This window comes from Urocitellus parryii, chromosome 11 (genome assembly GCF_045843805.1).
Source record: "Urocitellus parryii isolate mUroPar1 chromosome 11, mUroPar1.hap1, whole genome shotgun sequence".
Classification (NCBI taxonomy): domain Eukaryota; kingdom Metazoa; phylum Chordata; class Mammalia; order Rodentia; family Sciuridae; genus Urocitellus; species Urocitellus parryii.
In genome coordinates, this window is record NC_135541.1 from 115,408,232 (window position 1) to 115,422,681 (window position 14,450).

The 14,450-nt window shown below is 42.0% G+C and overlaps 1 pseudogene; it reads right to left on the bottom strand.

Annotated features, from left to right (window-relative positions):
* Positions 1 to 443: 443 nt before the first annotated feature.
* On the bottom strand, positions 444 to 1,589 carry LOC113178250 (starch-binding domain-containing protein 1-like; annotated as a pseudogene).
* Positions 1,590 to 14,450: the final 12,861 nt, after the last annotated feature.

A 14,450-nucleotide genomic window follows, 5' to 3' on the forward strand; every position in this document is an offset into this window, starting at 1 on the left:
GCCCTATTGGTCTTTATCAAAGTTTTAAACTTTAAGACAGAGTCTCACTAATTTGCTAAGGCTGGTCTTGAACTTGAGATCCTTGTGCCTCAGCCTCCCCACTCAGTGGCATTACAGGAGTGTGACATTGCACCCAGCTTAGACTCCAACTCTTCCTTCCTTCCTTTCTCTCTCTCTGTAGTGCTGGGGATCAAATCACCTCATGCATGCTAGGCAAGTCCTCTACCACTGAGTTATATCCCCAGCCCTAGACTTCAATTCTTTTTTTTTTTATTATCTGCATATATATATTTCTGACATCAGACAAAAGCCTCTAGCGAATTCAAAACAGCTCTGATGGCTAAATTTGGAGTCATGCTGCCTTTATTTTAAATTATTCAGTGTGCTCCATAGCCTCAGCCTTTTCTACATTCTGCTACAGCCTGTTTTTTTGGCAGGCAGAATCAGTGAATCCCCCACAAGCCCTGAACCACTTTATCCTAGTGACCAGTCTCTAAGAGTCTATTGCTGCATTCTTCCCAGTGAGTAACTCCTCCATTCTCTACCAACACCAACTTCCACTCCACCACTGTATCTGCTGGCAGGAAAACAGAATGAGACCAAAACCCATCCTGGTGATAGTGGAGTGGGATGTAAGTGTTCCATCTCCCAAGATTCTCATGGTCTCCAGTTATTGCAATGAATTGCCTATCAGTGCCTGTGATGTAATGCACCTGAAACCTGATATTAACTGGCTGAGACTCTGAAGCCATTCTTGCGATCTTTTTTGTTTTCCCATTCACTTCCCAACCTCTTGCCTCCATAAGAGTGCTTCTGCCACTGTCCATTGAGGCCTCAAGACTGCCACCCAAACCTACATCTCCCCAAGATGAGTGCCTAGACACCATTTCCCAGTCCTCATGGTCAGTGAGGTCCTGCTGTTCAACTGCAAGACTCACTTCTGTAGCTCTGACCATGAGCAGGTTGCTAGAAGACAACTCCTCTGCAAACCATGTAGCTGCTTTCACGGATGTGTCATGTTCTTTTTGGAATCTCCATTCTCCTATGTGAGATTCAAGGCTTTTTTTTCTTGAAACTTGAGAGTAACCCCTGGAGTTAGCCATCTCAGATGTAGCTAGAGACTGTGTGTCTGGTATCTGTCTAGCAGGAGCATGCTGTCTTGCAGTGTCCCAGTATTCTCCGGAAGGATTCTGTGGTCTCTGTGATGCTTCCTGTAGGTTACCAAGACCTTTGTGCATTAGCTGGTGTTATGCCAATGTAGTTTTGAAGTTTGTTAAGGCAACATGATGAAGTCAGTCCATCCTTACTGAAAGACGTGGCTGTGTCCTTACCTTGTCTCAGAAATCAAATGTCCATTGCTTTCTTGAAGATGCTCTGGTTTGATGACCTCCTCCTGCTTGTAAGGTCCGGGGCTCAATCCACCGCTGCCAGCACCCTGATGGCTTCCCGGAGCCGCAATATCAGTGTTCTTATGCTGCTCCGTGTCCCCGTCCTTCCCGTTGTCCCCAGGGGTCGCCCCGCAGCAGCCAAATGAAAAGCGCTCCTGCCAGACCCCCTCCGACCAGCAGGGCTGCCCAGACGGAGCCCATGGCTGAGAGGCCGAGGGAGATGACCAGAACCTGGACCAGGGCTCCGATCTCGCAGGCAGAGCCACCTAGACTTCAATTCTTGTGTGTAAAGGGAGGGGAGAGATTGTGGGTGGTATCTTTGGATTCCTCCATATGTGCCAGTCCTCTTTCGATTAGAAGGGACCATTTGACAAGTTTTAGACAATGAGCTGTGAACAGAACAGACATATTTCACTTCCAGCCTGAAGCAAAGCAAAGCACACACCATTTTTCAGATCTCTCATTCCTCTTTTTTCTTCTTCTTTATCTATTTATTTATTTCAGCGCCGGGGTTAGATCCCAAGGGCACTTTACCACTGAGCTACACCTACAGCCCCTTTTAAGTTTTTGAGGCAGGGTTTCCCTAAGTTGCCTAGACTGACCTTGGACTTGTGGTCCTCCTGCTTCAACGTTAGCAACCAGATAATGGAAGGTTCTTGTGGCTCAGTAAGCAAAGTGTAGCTGCCCAAGGCTTTTAATCTGGAGAGTGATTTGAAGGAAAAAAAAAAGTGTGAATGATAATTTGCTGACAAGAGCAGGATCTATGGCTAATGGGTGAGGGTTAAGAAAGAGTAATCAGTTAGGGAAAAGGTAGATAGTTTTTTGTGCCCAAAGCATCAGTAATTAGAATTTATAGCTGAAAGTTCATTTATACCATTTCCTATTAATCTATATAATCCTAAAAGATAATCAATGTTCTATTTGCCACTTGAAAATCCAGTCTGAGGGAGGTTGGTGATTGGCACATACGAATAAGGCAAAACAAGTGCTTTGGTTTCATTCATCAGTTTGTTCATGCAATCTTATATGGTTTGATTCGTAACTAAAACACTTTTTTTCTGAATCTCTGCTAGACCAGTGACTGTAGACCTTTGAATCATGAGTCAAAAAAAGAATAATTTTTGCCTGGAGAGGTGCTTCTTGGGGTAGCCAATAAAAACATGTTCTCTGGTGTTGTGTTATGCCTTATTGTCTTCTGCCAAGATAATAAGTACTGAATTTAGAAACTATACACAGGGTATCATACAAATAACATTCAAATATATAAATCTCTTAAATGCTGGGGATTGAACCCATGGCCTTATGTATGCTAAGGCAGGCACTCTACCACTGAACTACATCATCAGTCACTCCAATATAATTTTAACTGAAGTAAAAATTTCAAATGGTTGTGAAAACAGTTTTGGGTTATGTATCACTATGAAAAATTTATGACCGTCAGCATCTCCTGGGATACCTGTAGCCTGTTTATTCCATACCATGGTGTTATGGTGCACGATTACAGAAGCTCTGGGCTAGACACTGTGCTGTGAGCTGGAAATACAAAGATGAAGGAGACCCTACTCAGCAGAATTAAGTCTAGCCAGCAAAACCCCAACAGGACAATTATTTAAATGGAGCTCGTTAAACCTGGTGACAGAGGTGTATTTAGGATACACCTAACTCATTCTAGAGGAATGGGGTTCTGTTAACCATACTCTCTTTCTCCCTTTCTTTTTGGTAGTGTGGATGGAACCAAGGGGCACTCTACGAAAAAGGTATATCCCCAAATTTTTATTTATTAAATTTTGAGACAGGGTCTCCCTGAAGTGTGAAGGCTGATCTTGAACTTTCTCCTTCCTTTCTTCCTTCCTTCCTTCTTTTCTTTCTTATGGTAGGGTTGGAACCCATGGCCTTGTGCATGCTACTAAACCACTTTACCAATAAGTCACATCCCCAGCTCCACATTTACGTATTAAAGCATTACTTTAACAAATTTTATTGAACACCTACTAATGGCAGACACTGTTAAGCACTGAGGACAGACTAGTGAATGAAAATATTGACTCTGCTTCCTAATAGTGACCTTTACCATGAGACCCACTGAAATGACATTGGAGGGAGAACCATGGTTTGTGATTCAGATTCCTAGATAATGAGCTACTAAAGGTACATAATGGACTTAACAAATTGACCTAATTCAGACAGGCTATTCACAATGGCCAGGTTCTTTTGGTAAACGTTAGTGGTTTCCAATGACTTGAGGCAGGTAAGGGCTATGAGTCTTCTTTTCCAGCACGTCCCCATTGAATGATATAGTCATCCCTTGTACCCTCCAGGGCTTGGTTTGAGGAATGTCCCCCTTCCCTGGCTCCCAGACCAAATCTGAGGATGCTCAAGTGCCTTACGTAAAATGGAGTAGTACATGCGTATAACCTGTGCACATCCTCCTGCATACTGGTTTTTTGGATTGAACCCAGGGGTGCTTTACTATTAAACTACATACGTCACAGTCCTTTTTCTTTTTTAAAAATTTTATTTTGAGATAGGTTCTTACTAAATTGTTTAATAGCTTATGAAGTTGCTCAGGCTGGCTTTGAACTTTGACCTCTCAGCCCCCTTATATACTTTAAATGTACTGGCTTACAGGCCCTGATACAGTGTAAACACTAGGCAACTATTTGTTACACTGTGTTCTTTTGGTAGGAGCTGGAGATAGAACCCAAATGCCTCACACACACTAGACCTGCTCTACCACTGAGCTGTGTCCCTAGCCCTATTATCCCTGTTAAGGAATAGTGAAAAGAAAAAAAAACATCTGTATGTAGTCAGTACCAATGCAACATTTTGGGGAATATTTTGGATCTAAGGTTGGTTGAATCTGCATAAGCAGAACCAATAGCCTGTCATCTATATTCCAATGAAAGCAAGCCTCAGACTGAAATGTGTCCTGCATGCTTTTTGAGCATGTACAAACCATTCATAGGACTATCCTTTGAAGTTCAGTATAAGCACTATGCTTTCAGACACTCCACCCAACACTTGCACAGAGACAATGCTAGGAAGTCCTTACCACTGAGCTCCCCCCCTGGCTCCTGCCCATTTTTTAATCGAATTCAACTTGAACTGAGGCAGGAGGATCGAAAGTTGAGTTTTTATTGTTGTTGTTGAATCATAAATATAAGTTTCTCAAAGTTAAATTCATGGGCTGGGGCTGTGTGGCTCAGTGATAGAGCACTTGCCTAGCATGTATGAGGCAGTAGGTTCAAACCTCAGCACCACATAAAAATAAGTAAAGGTATTATGTCCATCTACAACCAAAAAAAAAAAAAAATGGGGAAAAATGTCAACCACATGTCACAGCTAACTTAAAAAAAAGAGTCAAATTCATGCTTTAATTGAAGTTTTTAAAATTTATTATTATAATAATTTCTGGCATCAGGGATTGAACCCAGGGGTGCTTTATCATAGAGCCACATCGCCATCCCTTTTTAAAAATATATTTTATTTAGAGACAGGGTCTTGCTGAGTTACTTAGGGCCATACCAATTTGAAGAGGCTGGCTGTGAACTTGTGATCCTTCTACCTCAGCCTCCAGAGCTGCTGGGATTACAGGCATATACCTGCGCCCAGCTGCTCAATTGAAGTTTTTTGTTTGTCTGTTTGTTTTACAGTTTTAAAAGCATTTCAATTTTGAGAAAAAATTTAAATTGAAAGAACTTTTGCAAATAATTTTTGAAGTCCAATTTTAAAATTGTCATTACCAGGAAGATACTGCAATATTTTACTCCAATCCCAATCTTATTTATTTCTTCATTTAATTTTGCATATTGGGGTTAAAAATCAAGGGTATTTACCACTGAGCTAAATCTCTACCCCTTTTAAGTTTTTGAATTTTGAGACAGGGCCTCACTAAGTTGCCCAAGCTGGCCTCAAGTTTGTGATCCTCCTGCCACAGCCTCTTGACTTGCTGGGGTTACAGGAGTGCACCACTGTGCCCAACATCCAATCCCAATCTTGGTAAAGATCTAGCATTAACTAGTAGCCACAAGGATCAATAAGTGATTCCTAGAAATAGGGACTGTTTAAACATCAAAGGATGTCCTAGGCCTCTGGAGGAACCTCCTCAGGTCCAGCTTCTAGAGGATGCCCTCTCAGTCCCACTTCTTCCTCCTGCCCAACCCTGGGGACCACTGGACACAACAGGCTCATTCATGTCAAATGTGGGCTGACCGAGGATCCCCTTTGATGACACGTTGTCTGGGGAGCAGGCTCCAGGGAAGAGATGGTGTGTTCTAGACAATGTCAAAGACGATGTCTAGTGTGTTTGTACAGTGTTTTATGGTTCCCAAAGTGTTCTAGATAAACCACCCCATTTGATCCTCATGATAGCCCTGTGAGAGGTGTCCTCACTTTACAACCAAGGACACAGCGCTCTCCCAAGGGGATGGTCAGGGTCTGCTTTCCTTGCCATGCGGGGTGTTGTCTTGCTTTATCCTTGCATGTGCACGTGCTCAGGGGAACCCCTTGGATCTGGGTCTTCCTTTGCTTTCTGCCCAGGAATGGATGCTTCTGCTCTGTGTTCCACCCCTGATGCTGCAGCAAGCCTCTTGGCCAGGCAGCGTAGGCTCTGCTGTACTCTGTGGCTGAGAGGTCTCCTCCAACTTGGAGTACGAATCGAAAACATGGCCAGGCATGAGGGTGCACACCTGTAATCCAAGCAACTCGGGAGGCTGAAGCAGGAGAACTGGGAGTTCAAACCCAGCCTTGGCAACCTATTGAAGACCTAAGCAACATAGCTAGATCCTGTCTCAAAATAAAAAAGTAAAAAGGGTTAGGAATGTGGCTCTAGTGGTTAAGTGCCCCTGGGTACAATCTCTGGTGCAATAAATAAATAAAAGAATAGGAAACGTAGCTAGGAGTTGTGGTGCAAGCCTGTAATTCCAACTACTCTTTAGGTTGAGTCAGGAGGATCACAAGTTCAGGGCCAGTCTTGGCAACTCAGTGAGATCCTCGTTCAAAGTAAAAAAATAAAAAAGGCTGGGGTGTGTCTTGTTGGTAGAGCACCCCTGGGTTCAATCCCTAGTATGGAAAAAAAAAATTGAAGATTGTGTCTCCCACATACACAATGCTGTTTGTTGGGTAAGAGTAACAAGCATTCCTGGGCTAACAGTGAGGCCACAGGCTGTCCAGACCCGGGGCTCCCTAGTGTGTCCCTGAAGGTCACTCTTGCATTTTCCTCATCTCACTTTGGTTCTATCAAACCTCAAACCCCTTCTTTCTACTTCCCAGGTGAGAATAGTGACACCTTTAGAAGTCAACTGACAGGTCTGGGTTCACCAGTTAGGTAGAGGTATGTGTATTTCCCCCAACGCTCCTCTTTCCAGCCCAACCAATGGAAATAAATGCACAAAAATCAGAGATGGAATAATTTTCATGGTTAGTCTTGTTCTACAAGGTTGGAATGGGTTCTATTTCTTGAATTTTTAGGGCATAATTTATAATTTGTACAAGAATTATGATTGGGCTGGGGTTGTGGCTCAGTGGTAGAGCGCTCACTTAGCATGCACAAGGCCCTGGGTTCAATCCTCAACACCACATAAAAATAAATAAATGAACAAAATAAAGGTATTGTGTCTAACTAAAAAATAAATATTAAAAAAAGGAATTATGATTTTTCCAGTTTTTTTTTTATCACAGATAAATCAATCAGTAATACTGAGTCATATTGAAACATTTGATGATAATTATGCATACTTGAAACTTTTTTACATGCTTTAATATTTTTTTTTACTTATTTTTCATGCAGTTGTTATCACTTTAGTTTTTGAAGATGTTATTTTCTCTTTTAATTTAATTTAAAAAAATGTTTGTGGTATAAGAGATTGAACTAGGGGTGCTCTACCACTGAGCTTCATCCCCAGTAATTTTCATTTTTTGTTTTGAGGCAAGGTCTTGCTAAGTCACTGGGGCTGGCCTGGAACTTGTAATTTTTGTGATCTTCCAACCTCAGCCTCTGCAGTTTCTGGGATTACAGGCGTTCACAGCTGTGCCTGGCTAGAAGACTTTATATTGCAGAACAGCTAAGGAACTTTGAGTCCTGTTAAAAATTGTGTTTTATTACTAGAGAAATATCTAGACATTTGGACTGGCATCATCCTGATAATTTATAGTCATGGGAAGGCATCGATCTTACAAACTTAAAGGACCAACTAACTGGTGACTGCCAGAAACAGTGGTTTTTTTTTTTTTTTTTTTTTTTTTGTGACATGAAGAATAGACCTTGGGGACAGTGGTGGTTGCCCCTGACCTTACTGTCACCCAGCCCCTCATCCTCTCAACTCCACCAGCCACTTGACACAAAAGGCATATTCAGGAGGGCTTGCTTTGACTTTCCTTTGATGCCACACTATCTGGGGAGCAGGTATTAGGCAGCAGATGGTGAGCCAGCCCACACTTACTAAGAATTTGATATGATCTAATGTTTTCTCTGTGTTTTGTTCTGTGCAAAGGGCATGACCATTTCTTATCTCATTTTGAACCCTTTATCAGTCTTATCAGGTCAGTACAAATCTATAATTCCTAATCCATAATTCCAAAAAATGAGTACCATATTCAATTATGAGGGCTACTGTAGATTCTGTTAGAGATGTTGGGCTATATATGGTATGCTTGACCAATTTCTTTTATTTTTTTCCTTTTTCTTTTGTTTTGCTTTTGATACTGAGGATTGATCTTAGGGGCACTTTACCATTGAGCTACACCCCTATCCCTTTTTATTTTTTATTTTGGAACAGGGTCTCACTAAATTGCCTAGGCCAGCCTCCAATTTGTGATCCTCCTGCCCCAGCTTCTAGAGTCACTGAGATTACAGGTGTGTACCACCATGCTTGCCTCAACCTAACTCTTCTGAAAATCCTCAAATTTTCTAATATTCAGCTGGTGCTGAGTTTTGGATAAAGAACTGTGAAACTGAATTCTTATTTCTAACTTACCTGTGAGAAAACCAAGGTAATTCAAAGGGACAGGCTCTTCTCTTAAGGGATTTTGGGCAGATGGAGGGCGATTACTATAAGAAGATGATAGGGAGGATTCTAGGTGAGATGAATTCTTTTTTTCTTCCTTTGGTGCTGGAGATTGAACCAGGGCCTTGTGCATTCTCAGCAAGGGCTCTCCCACCTAGTTACATCCCCAGCCCTGTGAGGGGAACTTTTGTTCTCCTTACTTCTCTCTTTGTTTCCTGGTCTAATAGCCTCTGGAGACAAGGTGGGTATATTTTCAGCACCCAGCGTCTACTTGACTTCCAGTGTCCCCAGCTATCTATCTCAGTAGGAATGGTCACTGAAAAGGTGTGGGTGTCTCCCAAGAATTTTGCATTTCTCACACCAGACAATTGGAATGCTATCAATGGAGGATTTTTTTTTTTCACAATCAAAGAAGTACCACGATCATTAAGCCTCAGTAGGGAGAATACTAATTTAGCAAGCAGAGATCAGATTCATGCTTTAAAAAAAAATTTACTGAGAATCCACTGCAGGCCAGGTCATATGCTAAATTTCAGGAGGAAGTAAGAGGGTGGGAAAACAGAGGGTAATAACATGAAGGTCACAATCTGTTCAAGATCAGCATTTGGCAAATGTGGCTCACGGCCTGGTTTCGTATGGTCAGCGATCTAAGAATGATTTTTACATGTTCAGAGGTTGTTACAAATAAGCAAGCAAGAGAGCAAATAGACAAATCAAAAAAGTAAAAAGTGTGCAAGAAAGAATTATGTGGTCAAAAAGTCTGTAGTATTTGTTATCTGATTCTTTGCAAAGAAAAATTGTGATATCTGCTCAAGATGATCTATCCAATGAGGAAATTAGAAACACACACACACAAATAATAGGTCTAAACCATATAAAGAAAAAGATCTATAAACAGAGATCTGTAAATAAATAGAAAAACCAAGGTTCATATTAGGATCAACATTTGAAGCTGGGTACAGTGGCATGTGCCTGGAATCCCAGCAGCTTGGGAGGCTGGGGCAAGAGGAAGGTGAGTTGAAGGCCAATCTCAACACTGTAGTGAGGCCCAAGTCACTTGGTGAGACCCTGTCTTAAAATGAAAAATAAAAAGGGTTGTGGATGTAGCTCAGTGGTAAAGTACCATTGGGTTCAATCCTCATTACCTACCTCTGGCCAAAAATAGTTACCAATATTCAACTTCATTAATAAACAAAGAAGTGCAAATTATAAGTTTGTTTTTTAAAAAAAATTCAAAGTGAACAAAAATCAGTAAATTATAATTTCTGGCTATAAACTCAGTTCATCATTCAAACCTCTGTTTTCCCTTCCTTTCTTCTAATGTTGGTAGCGAATATTAATATTCCTAGCTTCTGTACTAGCTAGGGATGCTTTCTTTTTCTTTCTTCCTGGAATTACAAATATAATGCCTGGAGAGACCACAGTTATCCTGTGATCAGAAAGCTAAAAATCATGTACGAAGGATGGAGAAACAGTAAGATCAAAGTAGACAAATATCTTTTTAACATTGTTAATTCCCACACCAGTCCTGCCTGACCTACACTTGGAATTTTTGTTTTGTGACAAGTAATCCCCTTACCTAGTTAATCTACTATGAAAAGGTTTTCTAGACTTTTCATCAAAATATATCCTTGATACACTAACACTGGCCTTTGTTCGTTTCTAGTGGAAGAAAAATTGGCACAAGTTATCAGACCAATAAAGATGACTTCAAAAAGTGTTCATACTATTTTGCCCAGAAATTTCACTTCTAGAAATTTATGTCTGGGAAATAATTGCATGTCTAAATGAAAGATATATATATAAGAATGTTTAGTGCAGTGTTGTTTATTATAGTAAAAACTTGGAAATAGCTTAACAGTTCAACAATGAGACAATTAAATTACTAAAAAAAGTTAATGCAACTGAATATTTGGTGATTAAAAATCTTGTTTTCAAAGAATATTTGATAAATATTAAATGCTTAGCAGTTTTGTGAAAGTAAATAAATAACCGACTCAGGATATGTTTACTCTTCTTTCTGTTTGTTCATTTATTTGTGGAGCTGGGAATTGAACCTAGGACCTTGTGCAAGTTAGGCAAGTTTTCTACCTCTGAGCTATACCCAGAGCCCTCTTTATACATATGTGATCAGGAGTCAATGGGAGCTGTCTTTGAATAATATGGTAAAGAGGAATTTTTTATTGATTTCTAACATTATTTGGATATATATATATATATAGAAGAATAGCAAGTAAACATTTAATAAGATTTTACATAATAAATACTATATACATGTGAATGTGGATATTAGCCTTTCTCAGAATCAAAATATACTATTAAGGGATAATAATCTGCCTCTGAGTCACATTCCTACCATAGTACCAGTGTAAAAACAATTAAAATGACCCCAAGACTGTATTTAATGCCTATGAAAGCATTAACTATGATAGGAAAAAAAATAACACTGGGAAAAGAAATTTGAAAATAGAAAAACATCAGTTTAGATCTTCACCTCACATCACACAAGAAAATTAACTGCAGAGAATTTAAAAACGAAATTGAAAAATTCCAGGTTTTACAAAGAAATGTACTAAGTGGATAAGGAACATCTGTAAGCCCATGGTCTAGGGTGAGCTCTTCTCTCTTCCAGGCTCCTGGACTCACCTTTCCTGGGCGTGGCTGGTTCTGGTGTGGACATGCACCAGCACCGTCCCCAGGGTGACCGAGGAGTCCCGAAGAGGCCTGGGTCTCTCCTGGGAATCTGCCTTTCAGTCAGGACCTTGGTTCTCACCTACTTCATTTTGGGGGTGGGTCCTGGGGATGGAACCCAGCTGTGTTCCCCCACTGAGCTACATTCCAGGCCCCTTCTATTTTTTGTCTTGAGGGTAGGACCTTGCTGAGTTGCCAGGGCTGGCCATGAACTTGCCATTCTCCTTCCTCAGCTCCCCAGGCGATGGGATCACAGTGTGTGCCACCGTCCTGGCCTCCTCTGCTCCTTACCATCTGACTGTGGCAACTGGAGTTTTTCTCTGGATTGTTTTGCCCCTTCTGTTGTCTCCTGAAAGCAGTGGGAAACACCTGGTTGTTGTGTGTATTAGAACATGACCTGAGTATCTGATGGTGGAAGCATGGCATGGGGTAATGGAGCAAAGCGGAGAACTTTTAATTTCTTCTTCTTCTTCTTCTTTTTTTTTTTTTGCAGTACTAATGATTGAAACCAGGGTTTCATGCATGCTAGGCAAGTGGCTTACACTTAGTCACATCCCCAGCCATCCCCTCACCCAGATTTAAAAAAAAATTTGAGATAAGTTCTCACTAAATTGCTGGCCTTGAAGTTGTAATTCTCCTGTCTCAGCCTCCTAAATCACTGGGATTACAGGCAGGGCACCATTACCCCTGTTTTAAATTTTTGTTTTAATTTTTTTGTTACTGGGGATTAAACCCACAGCCTCACATGTGCTAATCACATGCTCTGCCTCCGAGTCACACCCCTCCCAGGAGTTTTACATTTTTCATTTCTTTTTAGAAATTTATTGAGCTAGTGTCGTGATGCATACCTATAATCCCAGTGACTCCAGAGGCTGAGGCAGGAAGATTGCAAGTTTGAGGCCAGTCTGGACCACTTAGTGAGATCCTGCCTCAAAATAAATAAATAAATAAAGGTTGGGGATGTAGTTCAGAGATAGAGCACTCCTGGGTTCAATACTGAAAACACACACACACACACACACGAACACACACACACACACACACACAAAAAAAAAAAAAACCAGAAAAGAAAGTTTTTTGGATGAACCATATGTAACATTTGTGTATTTTAGTACCAGTTGTAGTCAGTTTCTTTCATTAAATTAATGATTTTTTTTTCAATGCTGGGGATCAAACCAGTGCCATGTCCTCTATCCTTGCGTAGGCTCTTTTTCATCCATCAAGGAGGTCCATGGACCAGGGTAGTGCAGAGTGCAGCTGCGGAGTCATGAATCAAGACCTCCAGAGACCAAGCAGGAAGCAGGTCTGATTTTATTTTGCAGTTACCATGTGTATACACTGGGGCAGTAGCTAAGCAGGTTACAGGCAGCCACCAATAGAATTTCTGGCCAACTGTCCTTGGAGCAACCAGTGGAGGAGCGGGCCATGGAGCAAGCCAGGGACCGAAACATGGGGCCTGTGCCTAAGGGGGCAAGAGGACTGTTGCTCACATGCCTAGCACAAGGGGAGTGGCCTGCCACTCAGGTGCCCTTAACAAGTGCTACATATGCAGTACTCCATGCACTTGTCCCCACATATCCTCACCTCCTTTGACTCCTATCTGGGTCCAAGAGAGAGAGCAATATGCAAGAAACATTGAAAAACACAGTTTCCCTGAGGTCACCCAGATGCACAGCAAGTCCTGCTTTGGTGCCACGGACAGAGCGGCCGGTTTGCTCCCCCAGCACTGACCACGGTGGGTGGCTCCTGTGCCTGGGATGACAATGAGACGTGCTGGTGCTGAAGAGGAAGCAGTGTCTGAAGAGCAGCAATGTTCCCCCACTCCAGGCTCAGCATCAGAGGCAGCAGGACACCATGTCACACCGTCAGTGGTCAGCTGGGGCCTCAGACTGAGCAGCACTGGGAGGACTCAGGGGGGCTGGGGTTTGTGTAGAACGGAGATTTCTTGTTTGTTAGCCCACGTCCCCTGGGAATTATGGGTTTCAAAGAGGACCAGGAGTCTCCTTAGAATGGGAGGGGATGAAAGCCGGAGAACTTTCAGGGCCATTACAAAGCCCGCATAACCTCTGGGCTATTGTACCCCAGAGAAATATCAGTTATGCTGAAGAATTAATGATACACGGGGCGTGGTGGTGCACATCTGTCATCCCAGGAACTCAGGAGGATTGCAAGTTCAAGACCAGCATCAGCAACTTACCAAGACCCTGTGTCAAAATAAAAAATGAAAGGGGACTGGGGATGTGGCTCAGTGGTTAAGCACCCCTGGGATCAATCCTTCATACAAAACAAAACAAAACAAAACAAACAAACAAACAACAACAACAACAACAACAAACCAATGCTATGAAAGTGTTAGTTGTATTGTGGTTGTATGTGAGAATTATTGTATTGTTAGAAGACATTTATTTAGGGCTAAATGTTCATGTTAAAAGACATTTATTTAGAGCTATAGGTCCATGTTGTACGTAATTTACTGTGAGATGGTTCAGACAAAAAAAAAAAGTGAGTGTGTGTGCATGCATGTGTATGTGTATGGAAAGAGAGAATAAATAAATGATAAGCAAATGGGTAAAATATTCAGAATAGGTGAATGTAGGTAAAGGATATATATGCGTTTGTATTATTTTAATTTTTGCAACATTTTTAAATTTTAAATAATTTCTAAATAAAAATATAGTTAAACAATGGAATTGTTGTGAGATCTGTGTGATAAATTAGTGTTTGGACAATGCAGAGTGGGAGGACAAGGAGGAAGCCATCAGCTTTGTCTGGTGGGAGCTCAGGGGAGAGGTCTCAGAGAAGCTCAAGGAGAGCCTTGAAGGATAATATGTGTCTGGGGAGCTGGGGCATCAGATTGAGGTGGGAGGGCATGAGGCAGGGAAGGACTGTGAGGTCTGATGTACCCCAAGAGTCTGGTGACACACCCTCTGGTGTGCCTGACAAAGCAGGACTCCCCTACCAGATGGTAAGTGTCACCTGGGTGACTAAGAGCACAGCTCCCTGCTCCTCCGGCTGTCACCCATCCCATCTCATTTCCAGAGAATAAAGCTTTGGTACCTTCAAAGGGAAGAGTGTCAGGGGGAGGGGCAAGCAGCTGGGCTGGGCGGGGCTTGTGTGGTTTGGTTCTTCCCATAAAGGGCTCAGCACCTCACCCACATCAGGACCCTGTGCAGAGGGAGCTGCGAGTCTCCACCTGGAAGGACTTTCAGCTTCTGTGGTCTGTGAGGCAGGAAGGTGGGAGCTACTTGGGTGGATGGGAAAGGTCCTTTTCTTTCTTGGGTTCTGGGTGTTGAATCCAGGGGTGCTTTACCACAGAGCTACATCTGCAGTCCGTTTTAATTTTGATTTTGAGACAAGCTCTTGGTAA